Source organism: Pithys albifrons, chromosome 9 (genome assembly GCF_047495875.1).
Source record: "Pithys albifrons albifrons isolate INPA30051 chromosome 9, PitAlb_v1, whole genome shotgun sequence".
In the NCBI taxonomy this organism is placed as follows: Eukaryota; Metazoa; Chordata; class Aves; order Passeriformes; family Thamnophilidae; genus Pithys; species Pithys albifrons.
The window spans coordinates 18,090,729-18,117,552 of record NC_092466.1 but is presented as its reverse complement, the minus strand read 5'-3'; the positions used below and the strand labels follow the sequence as shown (position 1 = coordinate 18,117,552).

The following is a 26,824-nucleotide window of genomic DNA, read 5'->3' as shown; positions in this document are numbered from 1 at the left end:
GAGCGCGCTGCTCGGCGGGGGCTCCGCCCGTGGCCCCGGAGGCCGCCGGGGTGGCAGCGCCCGAGCCGGGCTGTGCCCCAGTTTGTGTCCAATCAGAGAGTGCAGCGCCTGCACCGGGCGGGCGGCAATGCGTAAACAAGCCCCGGGAACTCCTCCGCCCCCTGCGCTCCCCTCCGCGCCGCTCCCCGCGCCGCCCCGCAGCCGCCCCCGCCCGCCGACAAGTCCGGCGAGGCGCGTTCCCGCCGCTCCGCCGCCCTCCCCTCCCCCGCCCGCCCGCCCAGCCGGCGCCGCCCGCGCTGCCACACGCACCCACCCCGCACACGCCCGCGGGTGCCCGTGGCCTCTGCAGGGGAAGGTAAGGGGCCCGCCGGGCGGGCGCGGGTGCGTGCGGGGGGATCATGTGTCAGAACAAGTTGTTGAACGTGACATTGCTCTTGAACTGCGGCGGGTGCGGGGCCGCCGCCGAGTAACTTTCTCCTCCGCTCCGGCGCTGAGGAGCAGCCGGCGGGGCCGGGCAGGGCGGCGGGGCCGGGGCCGCGCTCGGGAGGCTCTGGTGCCGCTCGCGGTGCGTGTGCCTTCGCGGCGGGGGGACGGGCGAGGGCTCCGCGTCTGGCGGCTGCTGCGGGAGCCGCTGCCGCCCCGGCGAGGATTTTTCTAGCAAGGTGGCTGGGCGGGCAGTGGTGGGGAGCGGGTGCCGGTCCCGGGCATCATCTCCCGCGGGTGATTATCCCCGCTGATGCTCCGCGGAGGTTTGGTTCGCTTCCGGCGTGATTAGCTCGGCTTATTATGTAAGATGTCACCGGAGGAGGAGAGGCACAAGCCCTCGGTGTGGCGGAGCGAGGGATGCACCGGCCCCGCCGCGCCTTCCCCGCTCCAGTACCGGAGCAGACGTAGCAGCCCCGGTCCGGAGCGGGCGGGAGGGAAGAAGCGGAGCTCCCCTCCCCTCGAGCCCGCCGCTGGAACACGGCTGCTCGTTTTACACGTGGGCTGGGTGTGTTCCCCAAACCTTGCCTTTGAACAGAAACGTAACCTGTTCTAGTTCTTCTCCCATGTTTGATTGCTTCTTTTATCTTCCAAAAAGAAAAATAAACATTTGAGCATAAAAAAAGTTTAAGAACTTGATTTTTGCTTCCTTTATATGCATGCTTAGTATGTTAACATGATCTGGAGACGATTGAATGAATCATCAGTTCCATGGAATAAAAGCAAGTGAATCATCTCGCATACTCACAACTGAGAGGGAGCGTAGTTGTGCTTACCGGAGATAGTGAAAGGTTAGTGTCAGTTTCTGAGACGCAGAGGGGATGTCAGGAGTACAGACAGTGCTCAGAAACCCAGCAGGTTTCCTGAGGCTAGTTTGTGAACTGTGAAAGTTTTACAACCTTCAGTTGCAGTTTTTCTGGCTCAGTGGTTGAATAGTAACCTCTCTCAGTTATCAACTTGCTAGCCATTATTTTATTCAAATTCACAAGAGGGGAATGTAAATGGTAAGAGTCAAGTAACTGTATTAGTCAAAGTGTATTACTTTAAAGTAAAATTTAATTAAAAGTACCAAAAAGGATGGTATCACACTATGTCCATACACTGAAGCCAGAGACAGATCACAGATGCTTTTATCGTGGGTTTGTTTTGCTTAGTTTACTTAAGCAAAAATAGTTAGTCTTGGTTAAAGTAAAAATATATAAATATGTATTTTTAAAAACTAATCCAATTTGTTTAATAAACCCACTGGAGTTGTACCTGGATAGCCTTCTGTTCCTGATCCTCTTACCTGTTGTTGTTTTAAATGGGATTGAGGCTGGTTGTCCTTGCAACTCCAACTTGCTTCCAAAGTGAAATTTCCATTCTCCATGTTTTCTTGACACATCTATCTCTCCCTGTACAGAGGCAGAACTATGAATTATACAAGATTAAGTCCTCTTTTTTTTTCTTAGCATGCCTACTACTGTCAAGAAATGAAATCACTGTTTATAGCAGGGAGGTAGTTCTTTACACATATAACCAGTTGGTTTACAGTATAGAAGTATGTGAAGATCTTTGTATGTCTTGCTGGTAAACTATTTTGTTTCCTGTGGCATCAGATATCCTTTATCCTGCTGCCTGTGTTACATACCTCTAGTCATTCTCCAAATGAGAATGAAAGACTAAATCAGTCATGGAAAATGTTGGTTTGGGTATTTGTCACTGTTGGGGAGACAGGACGTGTTAACATTTTTGTTTGTCTAGAACTGTGTCCTGGCACTTCATAGTAGTGACTACAGGGTTGGAGAAGCGAAGTGTGGGAAAACTGTATTACTTCAGGGTTCACTGTGCAGTTTTAACACCTCGCTATCGGAAGATTCTGAAGCTAACCCAAGCTAAGACTGCAAGGGAAAGTGAATGCACTCTAATAGAGAATCTCTTAGGTGTGTTGGGTGGTCAAGTTAACAAACAGGAAAAAGTGCTGTTTTATTTGTGCATTTAATTCAACAGCCAAATAGCACTCATTCTTTTTTATTGAATTTCCTTACAAAGAAGATAAAAACATACAAGTAAGTGGCATTCTGTGTGCCCAGACCTCAGCTGAACGTAGTAAAGGAATTAATACTGAAAGTGTACTCGCCACCGCTCCAGCTGTTTTTCCTTAACACTCTGGGATTCAAAGAAGTGAAAAATTCTAGGTTTTGCTTTTAAACCTGCAGAATGTGCAAAATAAAGTGAGAGAAAGTGTATCGGTATAGGCTAAGATGTAGTTGCTCCTGTGGAATTCCATTTTTAGGATTGATAAGCAAACGACTCTGGGATGCACAGCAGAACTTTGAGAACAGTGGAGGGCAATGCTGATAAAAGTCTGAACTTTGTATCTTGATCTTGGATCTGTGTTGAGGATACACAGGCTTTGTTCTTAGCATGAACTATTTATGCGTATAAAGTTGTACACTCTTTCATAAAAAAATAAGTTATAATCTTTCTGTGCTTTGAAAGTGTGGTGCCAACAGCATCTTCATACTTTCTTCTGGCTATTTCATCTAGAAATTAATGTTTAACATCCCAGTGGGGAAGAAAATCCCAAATATTCATTCCTTTTTACAGTTTAGTTTTAAAGACCCTTTCTAGACAAATGGAGCGGTCCTAAGCAAAGTTTTGAACTATTCCTGTAGAAGGACATACTGCTGGTATTGAAAGAGGGAATCCTTTCTACAGCTGTTGAAAACTTTGCACCAAGTGCACATTGTTTTGGGATTGTTTGTTTCCCAAATCCTCAGTTAAAAACATTTGTTGCAGTAGTCTGGGAAGAAGTTCATTTCTATTAATACCCAAATATTTAAAATACTGAGAAATAGTTAGGAAAAGTTGATAGTGTAACTTAGAGTAGTAGCTAATTTGTTTTTGAACATAGTAGGTAGTGCCTTAGACATTTCTTAGACAATGAAGCTTATTTTCCTGATACTGTGTTATCTTTAAATTTTTCTAGTAGATGTAGTGCCAGGAAAAGTAGCAGCTTGGCAGACTTTGAAACAAGTCTGTAATGAGCAGAACAGGTGTAGCACTGGCAGCGATCTCATTGGGCTGTGACAGGACTGTGTATGTGTAGCTGCGTGCCCATGGGAAATAGCAGTGTTACTGTCTCTATCTCGATTATTGCTTATAAAATTAAAATCGTTCACTGTCAAAGGTGGGACACCTCTGGAATGAAAGATACATAGTGTTACTTGAGCAGTGGTCTCAGCAGCTGTCACTAGTAGCTCTTACATGTGAAACAAACAATTTTGACTGGTTACCTAAAGCTGAAACCGTTTATCTGTTTATCAACAGTTAAATTCATGCACATCTCCGCAGCTTTCTTCAGACCAAACTGCTCATGTGCTACTGGGCTTTGGTAATTTCTTTCCTGTTACGGAATAATTTTCTTCCCTTGTTTGCCACCAGTTTATATATGTTTTGAGATTGGGCTGGAATTAAAAAAGTAGCCTGCTAATTTGCCTTAAAAATCCTGTTTTCACAAAAGACTTGACTAGGAAAAGACAAGACTTACTTTCTCAGAAGAGGTTTAAGATGAAACTTTTTGGGGGGATCTTCCCGTCTTTGAGATGCTGTCGTGTTCCTGACTGATGGATCTCAAGTTGTTGCTGTCTAATGGTTCAGGAACTGCCTTCCCACAGTGACTCTTCACTGACAGTTGAGTTTGCACTCTTTTTTAGCGTGCAGCACATAAAGAGTGCAATGAGTTTGCACACATTGTTTTAAAGACTGGAGCACGTGGACATGGAGCAATGACTGCTGAACAACCAGGTACACACACTGCAACCAGCGTGCCTTTGGTGGCTCCTTATGCACAGCTGCAGTTTGGGTTCTTCCACAGGAAGGAAGACTACTTTGTAGTCATAGCATTTCTACTCCAAGTAAATTTTTATCAAAAAGAACCCTTTCCACACACAAAATCACCAGTGGAGATGTACCAAGTAGTAGTGGTGAGACCTAAATGTTGAAGCTGTGATTTTTTCCTGATTCGTGGGTATGATTCTCATTGCATGCATATTATTGATACTACAGAACTATTTTCTGACAGCTGAATCAGTAAGTACAATCTGATACTACCAGGGAGGGTCCTAGTTTGTAACTGCTGTAAAATTGCTCACATCCAGTTTGTTATTCCCAGCTTCCAAACTCCACCCTACATGCTTGTTTGGCTCACCTGTTACAGCTAAGTTCTTGTAATGTGATCTCTTGGGGAACATACTGTCATTCATTCTGTATTTGTAAAATCTGCAGCACTTCAGTATCCTGGCTGATTTGGCTTCTGTCTCTATGGAAATAAGTAATAAATAGTAGCTTTCATTTTAGATCTTTTTGCCTGAATCTTTACTGGGTTTCTGTCCCAGTGCAAGGAAAAAAAAACAAAACAGTTCTTCTGAAGTTTTAATAGAGCATTTGTTCAAAGACCAACAATAAAAGTAACAGGTTACTCCAAACAGACAACAGTAAAAATGAAAGAGAATAGCAAATTCACATTTTGTGACTCATGTGAAGTTCCAGTGATTGAGAGTATGACAAATAAGAGATGAGTTTTGTTTTAACGTAGTTCAGCTGGAAAAATCTCACAGGAGTTCTCAAATGTGATGAACTGCTGTAAGGGATAGCTTGGTTGTAATTTTCGTAGTATCTTCTGATACAGCCCCTGTTTTCTTTGAACTGTGGTATGGTTTCTTAAAAAAGATAATTTGTGATTTTCTTGTGTTGCCGAGGCACCCTGTAGCACCTTGAGCAGAGGTTTATCCAGTTGTGGACTTGGAATCACACAGTTTTTTTCGTACCTGAGCTATCCTGGTTTCCTACAGAGGAATGGGAAGTTAAAGGCTGCTTACACAGATTATAGACAGATGAAATAGCTACAATTGACTTCTTCCATGAGGAACCAGTTGCTGGGATTATAACTTGACGCAGAGGGGCAATTTATCTTCACCTTGTAATCACAAGGGTGATTTCACATTGGCACTGTATCACAGTGTAGGAAATACATGAATTTTCAATGCAGTGTTACACAATTCATTCGTACTAATTTCTCTTTGCAGTGGTCTTTGAAAGTATTAATGTTCATGGATTACTTTTTCAGGTCTAGTATATTTGTTCTCTAGCAGTTTCAGTCGGTACTAATGAATTTCATTTTATCAAACAAAACAAAAAAGTACCCAACTTAGTTTGCAGCAGCTGTGAACTACAAGTTGTATTATCATATTATGATTTTATGACCTTTTATGAGACAGTAACATATTTCCCAGAGACTGCAGCTGACAAACTAATTTGCAAAAGTAGAAAATCCAAGATTTTTCTTTAGAACTATGAAATAAAACATTTTAATATGCATTAACATTTACATCTTTAAAAATCCTAGACAGATAGTGTGGATGTATGAAAACACACTTGGATTAACTCTTACGTTGTCATCTGCCTGTAGACAATTCACTTGTTTTCAGTAATTTTAAAATTAGGATAATCTGTGTAAATAAGAGCTTTTATTAAAAAAACCCCAAATAATGGAAGACAGGAATATGGGCTGTAAAATGTGTATTCTGCCCCAGTAGTTCTGTAGCTTTTACTGAGTATTCTGACACATGAAAAAGTTCCTGTTAGGGAACAGTGTCCATTTACAGTCTTGACATTCTCCTAATCACTGTATTTTTCATAGTCTGTGAATTTATGTTGCAGAAAGGAAGATTCTGCAGGTTGAAATTACTGGTATGGTCATAATTACTCTTTTAGCTTTGTCAGTACAATGATGGTGCTGCTGGCCAGCAGGACTTGATTCATAAAAGCAGCTCTCCCTCGCAGACTCAACACTGAGCCTCCCTGGTGTAGTTGCTGATGCAGTAAAACAAGGTAAAGCTGATGATGTGACGTGTAACAGGGTAACTGACTTCCTGAATCTGAAGCTCTACATAGAAGACAGAAAGTTCCTCTTAATAGCAAAAGACTTTGCATTGTACTTCCTAGTTCTGGTTCTTTCTTTTACCAATACTGGTAGAATATTATTGCCTTATTTTCATTTGGATTGGAAACTCTGTTTATTATTCCAACATTTGTTCAAAGTTCCCAAAAGAGAAACTTTTCTTTGAGATGCAAAACGTGCCACGATTATCTGTTCACATAGAATTTCTTAGATAGAATTTTTCAGATGACTTTTTGCATTTTGTTACATCTATTAAAATCTTTGTGTACAAACAAAGCACAGTAAGGGAATCCAAAATCTAAATATTCTGAAGATAGATTTCAGTGCTAGTTACTACTGATCAGATCTCACAGCCAGAGAAGGGCTCTCTGCCACAAAGAAAAGTAGTTGATCTTGAGATAAAAATCTTGAGTGATTCTTTGAGGAGTGTCACCACTGATTAAAGCAAATGTAATTACATTTATTTCCTTCCTCAAGAAGAATGGAATATGGAAAAAACTAGGCTTTTGATTAATTTAATAATTAAAGCACAGTTCTTTTTTCAGATGAAAGATCATTTCTTAAATAGCCAATGTGTGGATTGAATGAAGTTAAAGATGTTTCTTTCATAGTTTTATAAAATTGTTGTTTATTTTTTGAAGAATCATCAGTACTAGCTGCAGAGACAAAAGATCCTTTATATGATATAAATGATGTTTTGAGTAAGTATTGTTAGTTGATTTTGGCTGTAGAATTTCACTGCATAAAAAGTGATTTTGAAGAGCTGTTTAATCAAACCAATATTTTTCAGCTTTCCATCTTAACTCTTTTGATATATCATAGATAAAGTAAATTTTTATGCTTTCATCCCAAATACATATTTACCAAAAGTGCAAGTGGGGAGGTTTTTTGTGTGATCACAGAATACAAATGGATTTATTTGAAGTAATCTACTCAGTGACGGTGCCTCACACAGGTTAGTGCTTAAAATCTACTATCAATGTGTAGCTCTTGTGCATTGGTTGCTGAAAATTTAGGACATAAATTTACATGGGATTAGTCTGCAATTCAAAATTACCACTAATTGCAGGGAAGCTTTTTCAGTTTGAATGAAACCAATGACAGACTTGTAACAGAGGAGCTTTTCAATAGGGAAAACACAGAAACTTTTGGGCGTATAAACCCTTCCTCAGTTTTCGAACAATAGCAGCAAACTGTGAACTAGGGATGCGGTTTCAGAAGACATTTACAGCCACAAGGAACAAGGAAAGTGCTGCTACTATGTCTTACACTGTCTGAGCCCTGGCAGTCATTAAATCCCCAAATAAATTAGGTTTAACTAAACCAATGAGCAACTACTAAAAAACAAATTTTCTGCTGGTCTCGTGTATATTAAATGGACTTGCAGGTGGATCAACAAGCTCCAGTGCTTTCCTTCTTTTTGTACACCTGGTCCATTAGATCAGCTCTGCTCTTCAGCTAATGGTAGACTTAGGATGAATTTGGAATAGTTGCTGTAAGTTTATATCAATTATAGCAATTAAATAGCTAATTTGAGGAAAAGTGTTATCACCTGTAAAACAAAGGGGATATTACTATGGGTAGAACTTGTGAGGGAATGCTCCATCATGGGAAGATCTTTACCAGAAAAACACTGAAGGCTTTAGCTGGGGTGTCCCCGTGCAGTAGAGACAATATCTCCAGTGAAGGCAGTTATTTTTGGTACTTAGAAGGTGTATGAATACCCATTTCCACATTTGACTTGGTGATCAGGAGTGTGAGTGAAGAGCTTCATTCTGCCACTAGAAGTCTTGGTAATATGTGTGCAATTACATTGACAGAATAGCATAAATAGAACAGTTTGCATTAAGAAAACAGTTCTTTATTTAAGGTAATCTCTGTTCTTTCTTGGATACTTCCTAGGCTGCTGCCCTTGTGTGGGTCACATGGACAAGGGTTGCTGAAGCAAGTTTGATGTTTGCTGATTCTGGACTGCTTGGTACAAACTCTCCATCTGACTTCTTTCTTGGCAGTGGAGAACCCTCCCTGCTCCCTCCATCAAGCTGTCCTATCTATACCTAGAGTTCTCAAGCACCTCTGATTTATAAAGAACATTTGCAAAGGTCTGCCAAACACTGGACTTTTGGATTTATAGTTTCCATCTTTTGGTATGGGGCATTAATTTGTGATAACATTGACAGGCAATTGTGCTGACTGAAATTTCCTACAAGCAACAATAGCTAGCCATGTAATTTTTACTGTATATTTTCAAAGGCAGTGTCTTTGGTCTCATGAATCCACGATAGTATCCATAAAAATAAATGTATATCTTAGAATGTTTAGCTGATGAAAACTGCTGTAACTTAAGCTTCAGTTTATCTGTATGACTTTATGCATGTATTGAACATGACTGTAAATAGAGGAAAGCCTAACCAAAAGTACTCCTTGTACTTGCCATAGTTAAGTTATCATAGACGTTGCCTTGAATTGTTTATAAAATTGTCAGTTATTAAATATTTCTAAGAACAAGATAAGGGAAAAGTCATTTTGCCCAGTTGAAGAATTTCTTTGGTAACCTTTTTATTAAGCCAGAATCTCAGATTTGACTTAATTATTGCCCTTGTATTGTGAATGTATTTTTCCTGTGAAAATAGAGCAGTGTTTGATCTTATAAGCCTCTGAAGAAAAAAAAAAATCTAAGTTTGTGTATATTCTTAGACAAGGTTGGTGAGAGTCTATTAGTGACATTTTCCAAAGACAGTATCTGCAGCCCAGTCAGTGAGTAGAAGTTTCTCTTTCATTGTTCTTCCTTGAATCCCAGTGTGCCCTAGGGCAGAAGTATTAGCAGGAGATCTGCTCTGCTCGGCCTGTTAGAGGTACAGGCATCGTGGAGGAGAAAGAAGTGGCTGCTCTGCAAAGCAGGGAGGGTTGCAAGTGGCTTCTGTTTGCAAGTATCAGTGGGTAAAGGAAGCCAGAAAACTATTTGGAGGATCTGAGCACAGGATGATGTGAAGATGAATGTTGGGTGATCTGGAAGGGCCCCCTGCTCAGGGAAGGGTAGGTGGTCCAAACCCAGTAGGAGCAAACTTCCTGTGCCACCTCTTTCCTGTGCTCGCTACAAACAGCTGAGAGAACAAGCGAAGAACCTCCCTGCACTTCAGTGCTTTCTGGTTTGGTGTTGACTCTGTTTATTTGTACTGGTGGCAGGTGCAGAAGTCAAACTGCTGACAACTCAGACTGCAGGGAGTGATAGTGACTGGAGTAGAATTCTGTATTTTGGGAATGCATAGGTATAAAAGTTAGTGTTCTCATTTAGCTAAAGCTATGTAGCTAAAGATGTTTAGGCTGCATTCCTTCTCTAGAGGAAGGCAGTAGATCAGATCTTTGCAGGATGCCAGTTTGAAGTACCTTCATACTTAGGAGGTCCTTGCAGGAGTCATCTGCACTGCAATTACCTGCACCAGACATTACTGGGATTAATGTCTTTCAAAGTTGTTTTCCTGTAAGCAAGTAGGTGATGAAAATATTTCAGGGGGGGCTGGAGTTGCTGTTATGTAAACATATGTTTGCAGTCTTTTGGTTTTGGGTCTTGTGCTTGTGATGTTCTCTGCAACACTTCTGAGTTGGCAGGGTTTCATATTCAGAGGTTTATTTTTTCATTATCCGTTTGTTTTGGGGGTTTTTTTTGCATGTTCCTGCTTTTCTCACAAACACAAGGAACTGGTCAAAACTCCAGGTAGAAGATAAATTCTGGAATAAGAAGAAACTTGTGTACACTGAAATCACGGAAGGATTGTTGAGAAAAATCTAGAGTACAGGTTCTGGTATGAAATTCTAAATATTTTCCTTGGAATTCAGGTCACTGTCTGCTCTGGAAGACAAGCCTCACTTAGCATAGAGTGTAGCATGTAAAACAGTTCCACTGTGCCTGTGCTAACCAGGCAAAGATTACTTCTTGCTAGAAAACTGTTTAAATGGCTTCAAACTAGCATAGTTTCTACTTGGTTGTACATGGTAGCCTAAGATATTCATGCTTTAACCAAGTGTTTAAGTGTCTCACGTGTAAGACACTTCCTTTTTTATGAAAACTGGTTATGGAGTCGGGTCAACTTTCTAATGCCTGATTTTTTACCGTTGATAAAAATGTTTTGAGTGTGATTATTTTTTTTACTTTCCTAAGATGTAGGAAGGAAACCCATTTGTAAATATTGTATATTGTAACCTGTTGTAAATATTGTTGAGATGCATTCTTCAATCTCCATAATATAAAATCAAAAGGCAATTCATTTTCTTAACACTGAAGAGGCTGAAATAGTCCCTGCATTTAAATAATGTTGTATCAGTATTCACCTGGAGAATACTTTGTTCTGTTTTAGACTGTATTTCCACTCAAGGCACTGACAAACATTCCTGCTAATTTAAGGGCCCACAATTTGAATCCTTTTACTTATTACAGAAATTCTAAACCTAAACCTATGAATTTGCACAAAGCAATAATAAAGGTCTTTCATTTAAAATCAAATGGTTAAAACCCAATAAATTTTATATAAATTTAGAAAACCTTAAATGCTCTTTTCTCACTTCTGTAGCTCTAAAATTGTGGGGTTTTTACTATTAATTATTTCTAGAATTATGCTGTGTAGAAACTTGTCAGGTGAAAACCAGGTATACTTGCATTGCAAGTTGACTGCCTGGAATCAGTCACCTAATCCTAGAGAAATGGCTTGATTATTTTTAATGTTCTGTAGATGAACTTACTGGTACAATTTCAAAAGCTTTCTCTTTGTAAGTGCAAGACAGAAGACTGGAAGGTCTCCATGTATGTTCTCTAGGCCCATGTCCTGGGTGCTGTTATAAAAACACCTGAAATTCAAGCTGTGATCTCACTGTTTGCTAAGGGCCAACTTCAGCTCATGTGAAGCACTGCCACTGGAAGTTTGTTAATTGTGTTTGGGGTGACCAGAAGAAAGGACAGGGACCAGGGAGGGGAGAAACTCATTATAAAAGTAGTTTAGCAAGATGACACAAAACCATGAGTAAGAACTAGTGCATCGGTAGAAATTAAATAGAGATATAATGTGGCAATTTTCTTAAAGTAATATAATCATGATTGCCCTCCAATAGACATTTGATTAAAATTTTAGACTGGAGTCAGCTTAATTGTGAATCAGAAAAGCATCACAAAGGAGATGGAAGCCAAAGAATGCATGGGAGGGTGCTGGGCATTCATACCCTACCAACTCTTTCCTCGCTTAAAACTGCAGAAGTAATTCTGTAGTGTTGAGTTGTTCATGACAGAAACAGCACAACAAAACACAGAAAAATGGGAGTAATTCTAAAATTTATATATTCTATATGCGTGTAATTAAACTCCCTGATATTAGATGAGTTCAAATAGAAATCTCACACACTTTCATGGGCATGTTCCAGATCTAAGACCTGACATAATAAAATAGAAGAATAGGATAAATAGCAAGAGAGAAATCACTATGTAGAAACTATTTGTAGGTTCTATTTACAGAGCCTTATTCTTTCCTCACAAAGCACAGACTTCTAAAGGAGTTTTGAAGGGTCATGGTATAATCAGCTGCCAGTGTCAAGAGGAGACAAAAGAATGGAGGTAGTCTTAGATGAATGGGCAAGGGGAATATCAAGCAGTTGTTGAATTACATTTATTCAGTGGTTGTTAATGCTGTGATCACTGAACTTGGGTCTGGCAATTGCACTTCAAGGATGCAGAAAACTTGAAAGGGGTATATAGAAGACCTAAAAGAATGATAAAGTGCTTGAGCCACATGCTTTATCATGAATGACTGGGGGCACAGCTTAGTAAAAGTAAAGCTAAGGTGGCACTTCCAGACAGTAATCAATCCATCTCTTAATATTTTCTTTGGTAAACTACAGGGAAACGTTTGAGATAAAGTAAGTGGTATTCAAAACCAGATTATTCAGTCTTGATGATTAAAAGAAAATCAAATTACTGTAGCTTAGCAAATGAGGTAATAAAACCCAGACTAATTAAGACTACTATTCAGGATTTATATTTGTTTTATTATTAATTGGAACTACTAATGGTAGTTGTAGATTACTCAGCACTAGAAAATTAAGAAGGATAATTAGTCAAAATAGTCTGTTGAACTTCATGAGAAAATTAATATAAGTATATATAAATTCTAAATGATCTTTTATCTTCCCTTGTGGTGGGTAGTATTTAAAAAGTATTTGGAAAATAAAGCAGCAGCTATCCCTGTAGCTCTGCAAAAGACAGCCCTTGGATATAAGGGAGAGCTATGTACTGTATTTGCATAACATGTTGGTCTCAAAGTAGGTTAGACATCTGCTTGGCCATTTAGTTTTCTGTAAAAATACTGTTCCCTATTTTTTCTGTATTAAACCCTTCTCCATTTATATTTTTATGTTCTTTAAAAATAAATGTAGAAAAGATGTGTTGTTTTAACAATTAATAAAAACAAACTAGCTAAGGTACAGAATGGTCCAAGATCAGCGTTTCAGAAGAGTTCTTTCAGAAAGTAGAAAGTCAGACTTGAGTGAATGTCTTGTATTTATTTTTCAAATAATAAGGCTAGAGAAAATAAATACTGTGTGGAAGTGTATGCCCAGCTTCCTCAAAGTAACACAGGGGTGTATGTTGCTCAAATAGAACTAACTGATGCTTAGGAATCTTAAGAAGCCAGGATTCTTATCTTTCAGGCTTCTCTTCATTGTGGCAGATTTTCTTCATACCACTGATAGAAAATAAATATTTTGTTATGATCGATAAACATCCGTGTTAATAACCACATTCTTTAAGCCATCTTTGTATTATATTTCAGTGGTATGCAAGACAGAGCTTTGCTTTGGATGTACAGTAATCTTTAAGCCCCTTTAGGAGATTCTCAGTTTGCTTTAAGGAGTAGATTAAACTAGTTCTGCAGTTCCTGAGTGTTCATAGTACTTTTCATGTGTGACAGTGATGCAGTGTTTATTTTAAGAGTCAAAAGCCACAGGTTCCAATCCTCTTAAAGTCAATAGTGAAAATTGCTTGCAGTGACTTCTAACTTATATAGCCTGTACATTTTGATTCCTATTTTACCCATAAAAATTATGTATGAAAATCTACTGCTAAGTGGGTTTTTTTTATTGTTAGTGTAACACAGCTTTTTAATATTGAGAGGGTATAAAGGATATTCAGTAATAAAAATGGTGCCTTACTATGAATGCAGTAAAAGTAACAAGTATCAGTGAGACAACACCCAAAAGGCTAACATTTGCATCTACTATATTCCCAGTCTAAAAAAATGTTCAATAACTTAATATAAATATCTGTCTGTTATGAGATCATGCCATTAATCTGTATGGCTCCTTACAATGTATTTATTGCCATACAAATGAAACTTCTTCTAGCAGTGTAGTCAACAGGGTGCCTAATATCTGTCACACTTTTCATATACATCTTCTCCCAGGGGAGAGAAGCTTGTGCACTACACAGCCATGTTTTGGTAGAATTTTTGTGTTTATTTTGGGGCAAGCATGTTGAAAGTATTTATGTTGACAACACATAACCAATACATAGTGTTATACAGAATTACACTGTTTATGCTGATTGGCCTATAGGCAAACCTGAGATTGAGTTGAATACTGCCTGGGTAAGTACTTCATCTGGCACTCAGCTCCCTCCCACAATCTTTCCATCATGTTGGTCATGTCACACAATGCGCATCTGCGTTTGGCCATGGAGAAATGGGACAGCATAGATCTGCTTGTAATGCAAATACAGGTTTAGTCACATCACAAGGGTGCATAAACCTTCAATACCTACTCATACATCAATGGACAACACAACAGAAAGGTTATAAATTACTAATTTTATTGATTGTGTTATTGTTGTGGGTTAAGCCCAATAGGCAGCTAAGCACCACAAACTGCTCACTCACTCAACCCCAAGTCCCTGTGGAGTGAGGTTAAGAGTGAAAGTAAGAAAATTAGAGGGTTCAGATTAAAAGAAAATTTAAAAGTTTATAAAGTGAAGGATAGATGGAAGATGACAGAAAGGAAGGCAATCACAGTCTACCTCCCACCAGCAGACTGATGGCCAGCCACTGGCCAAGCAAAGGCAGCTAACTTCCCTAAACTCCCCTTTTTCCCTTAGTATGGCTCACCATGGCCTTGTATGTCATGGAATCTCTCTTTGATTAGTTTAGATCATCTGCCGTGTTACATCCTTTCCCAACCTATTGCAACCCTCCAATCTCCATAGTGTGGGTAGTGAGAAAGAGAAAAGGCCCTGATGCTGTGCAAACACTGCTTAGGAATATCTAGAACATCGGTGTGCTATCAGCATCATTTTGGTCAGATACTCACAAAACAGCACCATGTGAGCTGCTGTGTATAAAGTTAACTCTGTCCTAGTCAGGCCCAGTAGAGTTATTTAGCAGGATGTCATAGGAAGCATTTGAGACTTAAGCTGTAAAAATCTATAGAGATCACCTAAATAACAATGTTTTTTCAGGAAGAAAGAATACAGTATTTATTTTATAGATAACCGTGGTGGCTTTGAACACACTTGATAAGTCTCATGGCGAGGGAGATGATAAATATTTCTAGGTCAGACTGGGAGGGAAATGAAAGATATTCAAGATACATATTTGTGTGTCCCACTGAAGTTGCTCAAGACTTGAAAGAATTGAAAAATAAGAATTTATGTTTGTCTTGGACAAAAAATTTGTACTTAGGTCTGTTCATTCCTTTTACTGCCAAAAACAGACTACTTACACAGTTGTGTGCATTGTGTAATGCTCAACTTTCTCAAACTAGCATATCAATTTTATTGTGCAGGAGTCTTTTGAATGTTTGGCCTAAATGTCTTATGTTTCTACCTACTCCTGTCTAACATAATGCTTTCCTTTTTTAGAGAAATGAGATCTGAAAGATCATACTTGGCATTAGACTCTAGTGAAACTGAGATTTTTGCTGGAATCTACTGGAAGTTTTGCAGGTTTCCATGCAGTGCTGTTTTGGGAATAGAGAAGTTATTTTTGTTGTCATAGAGTCTATCGAGATGTAAGCAGTTTAGCATTCCTCATGAGTAGGTTTCCATAACAATGTCTGAATATTGCCTGAAAGCTTTCGTCTTTCCTCTTGTCTGCTCACATGTCATTAGTGAAGTCAGCCACTGACTCCACTATGAAGAGTTTGCTTGAGTGCTTATGAAGTGTGGAAGTATTTTAGACAGAGTAAAAGGTACTTAGAGTATCTAACCATCCTTGGTTTGGGAAGTGGGAGGAAGGGACTAGAAGAAAGAATGGAAATTTGGAAATTCCATATGAGCAGTTTCTGCCTGTGCAGTGGTTATCACAACTAACCAAATGTAATGAAACCCCCTTGGGATTATAACACAATCTTTGTGGTGTCAGGACTGAGAGGTGTACCAGGCCAGTAGACCAGTGGGCTCTTTCCACAGGATTGTCCACAGGCTTCTAGCACATTTTGTGTCCGATAATGCATTGGAATCTTCTCACATAAGAATGCTTACAGGAGTTAGAAAGAGTGACACATTTCTCCCAGTGATCCATGCACTGTGGGCTCTGGTGGACATCGTCACTCCTAGTTGCTGGAAAATTGGGGTACTTGCGTATGTGTGGAATTACAGCAGTTTACAAGCACACTTCTAACCATGCTGCAAACTGTACAGTGATGGAGATGTAACATTTAAACCTCACTGCAGAGTTTAGTATATGTGCATGCTTGAATCTGTGACAGCATGCCTCTATTTGCAACCAAAAATACTTTCAGTTAATTGCAAATATAAAGTGAGACAGTATTTCTGTTTCAGTGACTGTTAATATTAACTGCTGCTTTGAAAGTGAGCTTAACTCTGCGTTTTTATTTCCTTTTTAATAAGTAACATATAGCTGTAAAACACTATATCAGATGTGTACTAACCAACAATCTCTTCATCACAGCAGAGGTAAAAGTGTATTTAATTACATCACAGCAGAGGTAAAAGTGTATTTAATTACATCACAGAGACATAAAAATAACTTGTTTCAAGAAGTCGTGGTGGTATTGTGTGGGATTAGGCTCTGTAAACAGCAATATTCACATTCATGAGATGTTTGTTAATATGAAAAAGAAAGATGAGTTGATGGGTCTGATTCTTTGTCATCTTAAGCAGTCATTTCCTTAGAATGCAAAAATGCAATTAAACACAATATTCTGTTTCAGTTGCAAGTGTATAAAATTATATATCTATAAATATAGACACATACTACATAAGGTACAAAATTCTGAAGAATCCAACTTTTTATCTTCAAATATTTTAGCTTGCAAAATGTTATACTTGGCTCCATATGCTGAAGATTTGAGACTAAACTTTTAATGCGTTATCAACCCTGTTCTCAAACTAACGGCAAATATCTTGATTATTTTCAGGACTGGGTATCAATAGCGATATGAGACAAGATGTAGGTTAAATGGCGCTTTTTTTTAATAAAATCTCTCACCTCCAAGATTAGGTGTCTGGTTTAAATGCATGTCAAATGAATTTTCCGATTAAGAGTAATACTAAGATTAACACATTGTATTGGAATTTGAGAGTTGGAGGTTTAATTCCTAGGCAGACATGTTTTCTTGTGTGGCTGAAACAGAAATTTATTAGGAAACAGCTAGAAATATTTTACTCTTTATGTAAAACAGGCTCAGTAATGCATCCTTTTCTCCACACAGACTTTTTAGACCAGATGGATTCACAAAGGGTATGTTTCCACTGCAGCTGAAGGTGTATTAGCTGAATGGATATATTTGCACTGAGTGTAATCTAACCAGCTTTGTTAAATAGCAATAAACACAGTGTCAGGTGTTTCAGAAAATGAGACCCAACTTGCCCAGGACCCTTGTGTGACTGCATTATGCTGATGTATGTGTTCACTTCCATTATTAGTGGGTTAGCTAGATTAAAGAGTAGATCTGCTTTTCCTTTTCAAAACAATTATTTTGTCACGGAACAAATGGGAATGGACACAAAGCTGCTGTGTAATATGATACTAATCTATAATGATTTTTAGGAAAACACAGGAACTTTTGTTTAGTTTGCACCACAGTGGATCCCACAGGCAAATGTAGAGAAGGAAGTGACAGAGCCTATGCATGCTTGGATGTATCCTTAGTAACCATCTGCACGTTCAGGAGGGCTAGTGTCATGGCCATGGGAGAAGACCCCGTCATTCACCATGGCATGCACCTCTGATACAGTCCAGACTCCACTGGAATGACTTGCACTTTCTGTTCATAGGTAGCGTAGAACAGCAGGTAGTGACCATATTCCAAACCTATTGAGTAATTCTGGGTAGTATTTCACAGAATCCCAGAATCATATGGATCTCTGGAGGTCATCTATTCCACCTCCCCCTGCTTGCAGCAGGGTCAGCTTGAGGAGATTGCTCAGGACCTTATCTAGTCTGGTTTTGAAAATCTCCAACGATGGAGGCTCTACAACCATTCAGGGCAAACAATACCAGTGTTCAAACAACCTTGCAGTAAAATTCTTCTGATGTTTAAATGGATTTTCCTGTGTATGTCCATTGCCTCTTGTCCTTTCACTGGGCACGACTGAGAAGACTCTTTCTCAGTATTCCTTACTCATTCCTCTATCTGTGATCAAGAATTTATAGAGATTAAATTCTCCCCTGAGACTTCTTTCCTGCAGGCTAAACACTCCCAGCCCTCTCCGCCTGTCCTTGTGTGATAGATGTCAATCGTCCAATCATGTTTGTGGCCCTTCACTGAAATTGCTCCAATATGCTCATGTCTGTTTCCTTGGGAAATCCACAGCTGGACACAGCATTACATTTGTCACTCTCCATCTCTTTTGACCTTCTGGTAATATTCTTCATAATGTAGTTGTGAGGGCTGTTGGCCTTCTATTCATCAATGGTGCATTGCCTGCTCATGTTTAATTTCAGGTCCACCAGGACATGCAAGTGCTCCTACAAAACTGCTTTTGAGCCCATCAGTCCCCAGCATGAACTTGTGCAGAGGCTGTTGCTTGCAAGTACAAGAGTTTGTATTTCCCTTTGTTAAACATCCTAAGACTCCTGTAAGTCCATTTCTCAAGCCTTTTGTTGACCCAGTGAGGGGTGGCCCAACCACCCAGTTATTAACTCCTCCACTCAGTTTTGCATCATCTGAAAAATGCTGAGTGTGCACTCTGTGCCATTATGAGGTCATTCATGATGATGTTTCACAGTACTAGCCCCGTTCTCAACCCTTGAGGTGCTCCAGTAGTGACTGACCTCCAGCTGGACTGTTTGTTGCTCATCATAACCTTTGGAGACTGGCACTTCAGCCAGTTTTCAGTCCACCTCATTGCCTGTTTGTCTATTCCAAACAGCCCCCCTGTTCAGAGCAGGGTCAACTGGACCAGTTCTGAAGGATGAGACTCTGTGACATTGCCAAGCAAAAAATTCTAGAATTTGTTTACTCTCACAGTAGATTTTTTTTTCCTTATGTTTAAATGGGATTTATGTGTTTCAGTTTGTGTCCAGTGCCTCTTGTTCTGTTACTGGACAATATTAAAAATTCTCTTGCTCTGCCATATTTACTTCCCCTGTCAGGTATTTATACACTTTGCTAAGAACCTCTCTGAGAAAGGCCCTAAAAAACCTCCATTCTTTGAGCCTCTTCTGATATGATAGATGCTCCAATCTCTTGAATCATCTTAGTGATTGTTCAAGCACTTTGTATGATAAAAACAGAGGGGGAAAATTATGTGGTAGAGTAGCAGGTACCTTTTACTTTTTATGGTCAATATTTGCATTTTGTCTGACTAAAGTTACTGTGTTCTGTGGCTTTCAAGAAGAGAGATTTATCAGAGAAGTAGGGATCTTCAGCACATTTTGTCTATGCTAAATAAATTAGAGTATTCTTGTAAGTAGTTATAAGTTTTTGTTCTTTAGGCACTAAGTGCCATTTAAATTGGCTTCTGTTTACATCAGTGACAGTAGTTTGAATAGTAACATCAAGGGGTCATGTTCATAGTGAGGACATTTGCTTTAAAATTAATAATGCTGGCTTTTTTATTAAGTGAAAATTATGTTTCTAGGGACTGAAACAGGGGTTCCCAGACTCTAGACAAACTATGAAGCTATGTAGGGATGTAAGGATGTAAGGAGAGTCACCATTAAAACCTCTACCTTGGACTTTCGGAGAGCAGATTTTGGCCTATTCAAAGAACTGATTCAGAGCATACCCTGGGAAACAACCCTTAAAGGTAAGGGGGTCCAGGAGGGATGGACATGTTTTAAGAGGGAGATTTTGAATGCACAGCAACAGGCTGTCCCAGTGTGCCGAAAGGCCAGCCGGAGGGGAAGACAGCCAGCTTGGTTAAATAGGGAGATTCTGCAAGAAATCAGGGATAAAAAGAAAGTTTACAGACTATGGAAAAAAGGGCTGGCTACTTATGAAGAATTTACAGATAGAGCTAGGTCATGCAGGAAAAAAATTAGGGAAAGAAAAGTGGAATTGGAAGTAAATTTGGCTATTTCAGTTAGGGATAACAAAAAGTCCTTTTATAAATACATTAATAACAAAAAGAGGGGCAAGGAAAACCTCCATTCTCTGTTGGACTTGGAGGGAAATATAGTTGGGAAGATGAGGAGAAGGCTGAGGTACTTAACACCTACTTTGCCTCAGTTTTCACCAGTAAGACAGGTGGCCCTCAAGACAACTGGCCTCTGGAGCTGGTAGACAGGGAGAGGGAGCTGAATAACCCTCCTGTATTCCAGGAGGAAATAGTGACCGACTTACTGAGCAAGCTGGATCCTAACAAGTCTATGGGACCAGATGGGATCCATCCCAGGGTGATGAAGGAGCTGGCAGAAGAGCTTGCCAAACCACTCTCCATCATCTTCCAACAGTCCTGGCTCTCTGGGGAGGTCCCAGATGATTGGAGGTTGGCGAATGTCACCCCAATCCACAAAAAGGGCTGCAAGCAGGACCCTGGCAACTACAGGCCTGTCAGCCTGACCTCTGTGCCTGGCAGGGTTATGGAACAGTTCATCCTGAGTGCAATCACACAGCATCTTCAGGGTGGACAAGGGATTAGACCCAGCCAGCATGGGTTTAGGAGGGGCAGGTCCTGTCTGACCAACCTGATCTCTTTCTACGATCAGGTGACCCACCTGGTGGATGAGGGGAAGGCTGTGGATGTGGTCTATCTGGACTTCAGCAAGGCCTTTGATACTGTCTCCCATAATATACTCCTGAAAAAGCTGGTAGCCCATGGCTTGGACAAGTGTACCCTCTCCTGGATTAAGAGCTGGCTGGAGGGTCGGGCCCAGAGAGTGCTGGTGAACGGAGCTGCATCCAGCTGGCGGCCGGTCACCAGTGGTGTTCCCCAGGGGTCTGTATTGGGTCCAGTCCTGTTTAACATCTTTATTGATGATTTAGATGTGGGGATTGAGTCCATCATCAGCAAATTTGCTGATGACACCAAGCTGGGAGGGAGTGTCGACCTGCTGGAAGGCAGGAGGGCTCTGCAGAGGGATCTGGATAGACTTGAGAGATGGGCTGATTCCAATGGGATGAAGTTCAACAAGGCCAAGTGCTGGGTCCTGCACTTTGGCCACAACAACCCCCTGCAGTGCTACAGGCTGGGCACAGAGTGGCTGGAGAGCAGCCAGGCAGAAAGGGACCTTGGAGTACTAATTGACAGGAAGCTCAACATGAGTCAACAGTGTGCCCAGGTGGCCAAGAAGGCCAATGGGATCCTGGCCTGTATCAAAAATAGCGTGGCCAGCAGGACGAGGGAAGTGATCCTTCCCCTGTACTCTGCATTGGTGAGGCCACACCTTGAGTACTGTGTTCAGTTCTGGGCCCCTCAGTTCAGAAAGGATATTGAGGTGCTGGAGCGGGTCCAGAGAAGAGCAACAAGGCTGGTGAAGGGACTGGAGCACAAGTCCTATGGGGAGAGGCTGAGGGAGCTGGGGTTGTTTAGCCTGGAGAAGAGGAGGCTCAGAGGTGACCTCATCACTGTCTATAACTACCTGAAGGGAAGTTATAGCCAGGTGGGGGCTGGTCTCTTCTCACAGGCACTCAGCAATAGAACAAGGGGGCATGGGCTTAAGCTCTGCCAGGGGAAATTTAAGTTGGATATCAGAAAAAAATTTTTTACAGAGAGAGTAATCAGGCATTGGAATGGGCTGCCCGGAGAGGTGGTGGATTCACCATCCCTAGAGATCTTTAAATGCAGATTGGACGTGGCGCTGAGTGCCATGATCTAGTAAATGGACTAGAGTTGGACCAAGGGTTGGACTCGATGATCTTGGAGGTCTTTTCCAACCCAATCGATTCTATGATTCTATGATTCTATTCTATACTTTTTCTTTCATCAAAAAAGTGACTGAATGTAATCTATCTACAGCAAAACAGCAAACTTTCCATTTCTCTTCTTTGTAACAATCTTTGTTATATGCTTTTGTCACCACGTTAATTGTACCAAAAATATTAGTTTTCAGGAATATTGTTAAGTCTCTCTGTACTGAAATTCATTAGTCTGTCCTTATTGACTGAGGAGTACTAACATAAAATAGGATTATTGGGAAGCAGTTTCAGTACCTCATCTTGAGAATTTTTAACTGTTCTTGAATTTTTTACACTATTCACTGATATATGACAAAAAAGGAGGGGGAAGGGTATTGCTTCACTGGTACAAATGTGGAGACTAACAGATGCAGTGAAGAAAATTTTGAAGAAGATTTTGAATATATCAGATAAAAGTGTAAATTGGCAGTATATGTTTGAAGGTATTTCTTTTTGATGTATTCTGTAACAATAGTTTCTCTCATGTTTTAGTAAGTTGCTGCTTAGTGGAAGGCATAGACCCCAACTACATATTTTAGTTCCTGACTGATGGAGGGTTTGGATGGCACCAGTGTTTCTGACAAGTTTAAAAGACATGGGATAAAACACTAGACAGCATTCCAGATTTCTCAGCAGGAAAAATTTAAATCTCCTTAATTTTATTCCTACTGATCTGTGGCAACTGAAGCCTTGTATTTAAATGTGAATAATTAAATAGACAGCAGGATGGTGGTAGGAGCAGCCTATGTGTTACATGTATCAACAAGTTCTCATAAGCCAAATACCTTGTCAAAATTTGATATTCCCATCTATGCATTTCTGATAAAGGGAAATAATTTTAAGAGTATTATGCCTTTTATTCTTAGAAGTCTACCAGGGATATTAGCTTAGGGAATTGAGTGAGATTTGCAATGTAAATTGATAGGTGAAGCCTTCTAGCTTTAAGCCCCTAGAACCTAAACTTAATACAGCACTGAAGGAAACAGTCAGATCTTAAAAACCTCAGTAAAATGCCTACAGATTATATCAATGTAAAAAGGTTAAAAATGGTGTATCTTTAGCATAGTTTATAATTTACTTCAGAAAAACATTCTTGAAATGTATTTAACAGGGAACTCAGTTCATTACAAAGTGTGAAAATGTTGAGAGTGAAAGCGTTTGTTTCTGGGGTTTTTAAACTGTGTTGATGCATAGAAAAAAGGCAACCTGAAGCTGAGATTATTATATCTGTGATAAATCTCATCTTGTGCAACCTCTTAGTGTTTGCCAGTGACTGTAGTGTTTGAAACTCTTGCAATACAGATTAGAAATAACAATGAGGTATGGAACAATAGTAAAGAATGATGTATGGTCTCTGCTGATTTTATACACCTTTATAAGATACAAGGAGGTGACTGTTACATATATATGTAGGTTGCTGCATCGTGGACTGGCATATCAAGCTTAATGATGGCTGATGGTCACACACTTTAAGGAGCAGGACTGGAGGCCTGCATGGACTGTGGGCATGCACAGTGAAGTGTGAATGGCAATCCAGGCCTAATCAAGAAATACAAAGTTAGTTCACCTGCCATTTAAGTATAGATAGGAGAATGTAGTGAATTTAGCAAGAATGTGACTCTTGCTAAATGACAGCTTTTTGAAGGGGAAATTAAGATCTGGTTTTCTAAATATAAAGCAAAATTCTTAAAAGAATGATGCAATTTGTGCATTTGTCAGACGTTTGCATTAAGTGCCATTAGATATTTAAGCACCAAACCAGATATTATTTTGTTTTATTCAACAAACTTGGTCTCTAGAAGGGCTTTGCCTGTACTAGTGTACTTAAGGACTCATACTTTTAGACTCAAAAGCATGTAATCTCCTGAAGTATTAGCTACATTTTTTACCAACATTTTTTTCCCTACAGAATTTTTCTAGCAAAGTAGTTCACAGTTGTATCTAGTTGATGAGACTGGACAAGTTAGTAATGTGAGAATTAGCTTCTGCAGGCAGTACAGCTTTTTAAAAGTAGGATTGTGAATATTCTTTGTATCCTGGAAGGGACTCAGCCCTTCTCTGTCCAGTGCCTAAAAACAGGGAGTCCAAACTGCCACAGCCTACTCAGCTAAAAGCCACGTGATCTCATTAGCAACATGCTGAACCCAGACTTCCCCGCATTACAAACGGAGGCTCAAGATGCGGGGATGGTAAACACAGTCTCACATATTTTGGTTGATTTTGTGCTCAGTCTGATTAAATTGAGCACGTAAACTGAAAATATGCTGTTCACATGCAGGCAGAGTCTGAAGGCCATGATTTTGTACCTGTAAAAAAAGCCCTTATTTTGCATACTTGAGAATTGTTTTACACATCTTTTCTTTAGAAACCTCAGTGATGATAATGTCAGATGCAGGCACCACTGGTGCAAACCTTTCTGATTTACTGAAGTCATGGAACTAAGATTGGGAAAGCCAGCACTGTCAACTTCCTAAGCTGATGTCACTGCAGAATTGGCATCTGATGCCAAGTTATGGGCTAAGCAGTGATTGCTCACTTGAGAGTAGCTTCTGACTAGAATCCTGAGCTTGTCTGTGCCCAAAACTAGTATATTATTCACGTGAAGAACCAACTAAAAGTATCAGTTTTGTTTAATCTTTTTCCATTAGTAGAGTGCATAAAAATTATTAGTATTTCAAGGTAGTGCTTTCAGTGAAATGCTATTTATGGTGACTCTCATCTGTTAATGTTACAAATATCCAAAATACATAAAGAACTTCTATTTTTGCTTACTCTTATGGAAAATTTTTTATCTAACTGAGTATGTCAAATTCCAGAGTGACTGTGGTCATATGATTGGATGGACTGGATCACATGGAACATGTTGCTGTGCACACCTTTAGATATACACCAAATTGCTGTCAGAAAAGATGTTGAAGAATGTGAAGCTCAGTATCTCAGTCTGCTCCATATTTTCTCTTCATTTACCCAGAGCAAACATTCCCTCTTTTACAAAGTAACAGTTAAATTCCCAAGTATATCTATTAAGTTTTCTCCGATGAAGCTCCTGTTTTAATGGGCTCACAAAGTGACAGTTCCCATGAATGAGTCTTCCCATGCAGCAAAAATGAAATGGAGTCCATCCAACATCATGTTATTAGGTTAAAGGTTTTATTCTTGCAAGAGCTGAAAACACAAGTCCTGTTGAAAATCGATTGGAGTAGTTAACTCCCTAAGACATTGTGAATGTCATTAATTTGTCATGTAAAATATAAGGCAATTTGTTTGCTACTTTTGTTTCCTTTCAAGCCTCTTTGTTTGCTGGTTCTGCCATCATAGAGGCATGAGTAGGTTTGTTGAGGATGCTTTTGCTGAGCTTATTGAAGTTTTAAATTTGTTTTGACTTAAGATCTAGTAACAAGTCTTGTTTTTAATTTGCAGTGCAAGTTGATTGCATAATTGTGAAGCTGTTTGACATGTGTGATACAAATTGGTTTATATTCCTGCCAGTTTTCAACTGTAAGAAGCAAAATCTGTTGGTAACAATTTTAGCGGGAGTCATTGGAAGGTTCTTACCATTCGTTTTCATTGTTTTCATTTGTCTTTCAATTTCAAGGAAATAGAAAGATGACACTTATAAAACTACTTGAACATTTTGGGTTATTGTTTAGCTCTGTTGTATATGTTCATGTAAGTTGGCTTCAATAATTTCAGGGGAAGAAATAATGAAAAAATATATAATATATATAATATTTTTATGTCACATATGTATAAATTGCAGTGTAGAATGGAAAAGGCTATATATTACTAACAGAAACAAGGATATTAAAAAAAGAGTAATAGAATTATAGCATATCTTGTGGAAAAGCGTCGGTTTCCTTGAGACTCAATTAGAAAACTCAAAACCTATGTTCCTACTGATATGGAGATACTTTTCCCCTGGAAGGATACATAAATTGACAAAGTGTTTACACTGTGACCTGCAGGTCCTGAAAACGTATGGAGGAAACAAAGTCCTGCTGGTGCAGCCAACAGCTGTGTTCAGGTTGGCCTGTGCATGTTACACCACTGGAGTTTTTCTGGTGATGTGGCTTTGATCGTCACTAATTGATTTTTTGCCATTGTGCAGTAGCAGGGAGACTTGAAGTAGCATTAATTCCAGAGCAGATTTTCTCTGTAAAAGCCACAGAATAAGCAGGTGATACTATTGCAGAGACCAGAGTAAAAGGGAACTGAACTAGCAGAAACATATAATCACATAGCAATAGTTAAGGCTGTTCAGAAGTATTAGAGATAATACATTAATAGAAATGGAAACACAGGTGTGATTTCAGTGAATTCAGAGACAGTCTAACAAACTCTGCAGCAGAAGTGAGAGAGACCAAAACTTTTTTGGCCAGAGACCAGAAAAGAAATTCTGAAGAGGCAGACGTTTGTGGTGCATGGAGAGCAGCTGATTAAGAATCAAGGTGATTTTTTTCTAATTATGCATCTTCTTTAAGATGTTACCAAAATGCATAACCATTACTTCCTCTACTTACACAGAACTGCTAGAAATTTATATAAAACATGGGACTGTAAAAGACTACTTTGGTCATTCCCTGTGGTTCCCCACAATCACAGGCAACTCTGAAATAATACCTGCTCCATTGAAGCCTACAGAACATACCACAAACCACAAAATATTTTTTTCAAAACCTGTAAAAAAGCTAAAGGAGATGTAGCACAGCAGACCAAAGTGCCTGGAAGTTGCAGTGTGCCATGAGACAAAACCAGGAGAGATTGAGGATACCACCTGTATTTTAGTTGCCCAGAGTTCCTAATTCCACTGCAGACCAGTGGTTTTTTTAACCAAGCACACGGGCAAATGGAAGCACAGAAGCATCTTGATTTCAACTCTTGTAAACCTCCTGCTGTTGTATCACTTCCTGTGAGCAATATCTGATGCTTCAAAAGCAAACCTCTCTTCACTGTATCACCAAAATTAAATTACCTATGAAGAAAAAAATAAATTGTTGTGGCATAGTACAAGGCTGTATACCATAACAAAGAATTTTTGCCTTTAAAGCCAAAGTAATGTCA

At 39.6% G+C, this 26,824-nt stretch overlaps 1 protein-coding gene across 1 annotated transcript in view; it reads left to right on the top strand.

Moving 5' to 3' along the window:
- Nucleotides 1-256: 256 nt before the first annotated feature.
- The window catches only part of PCGF5 (polycomb group ring finger 5), a 65,533-nt gene continuing 38,965 nt past the window's right edge, over nucleotides 257-26,824 (top strand). The window contains exon 1 of the mRNA XM_071563182.1: nucleotides 257-355. The gene's annotated coding sequence lies outside the window, so the exon portion shown is untranslated. The remainder of the gene's footprint in view (nucleotides 356-26,824) is intronic.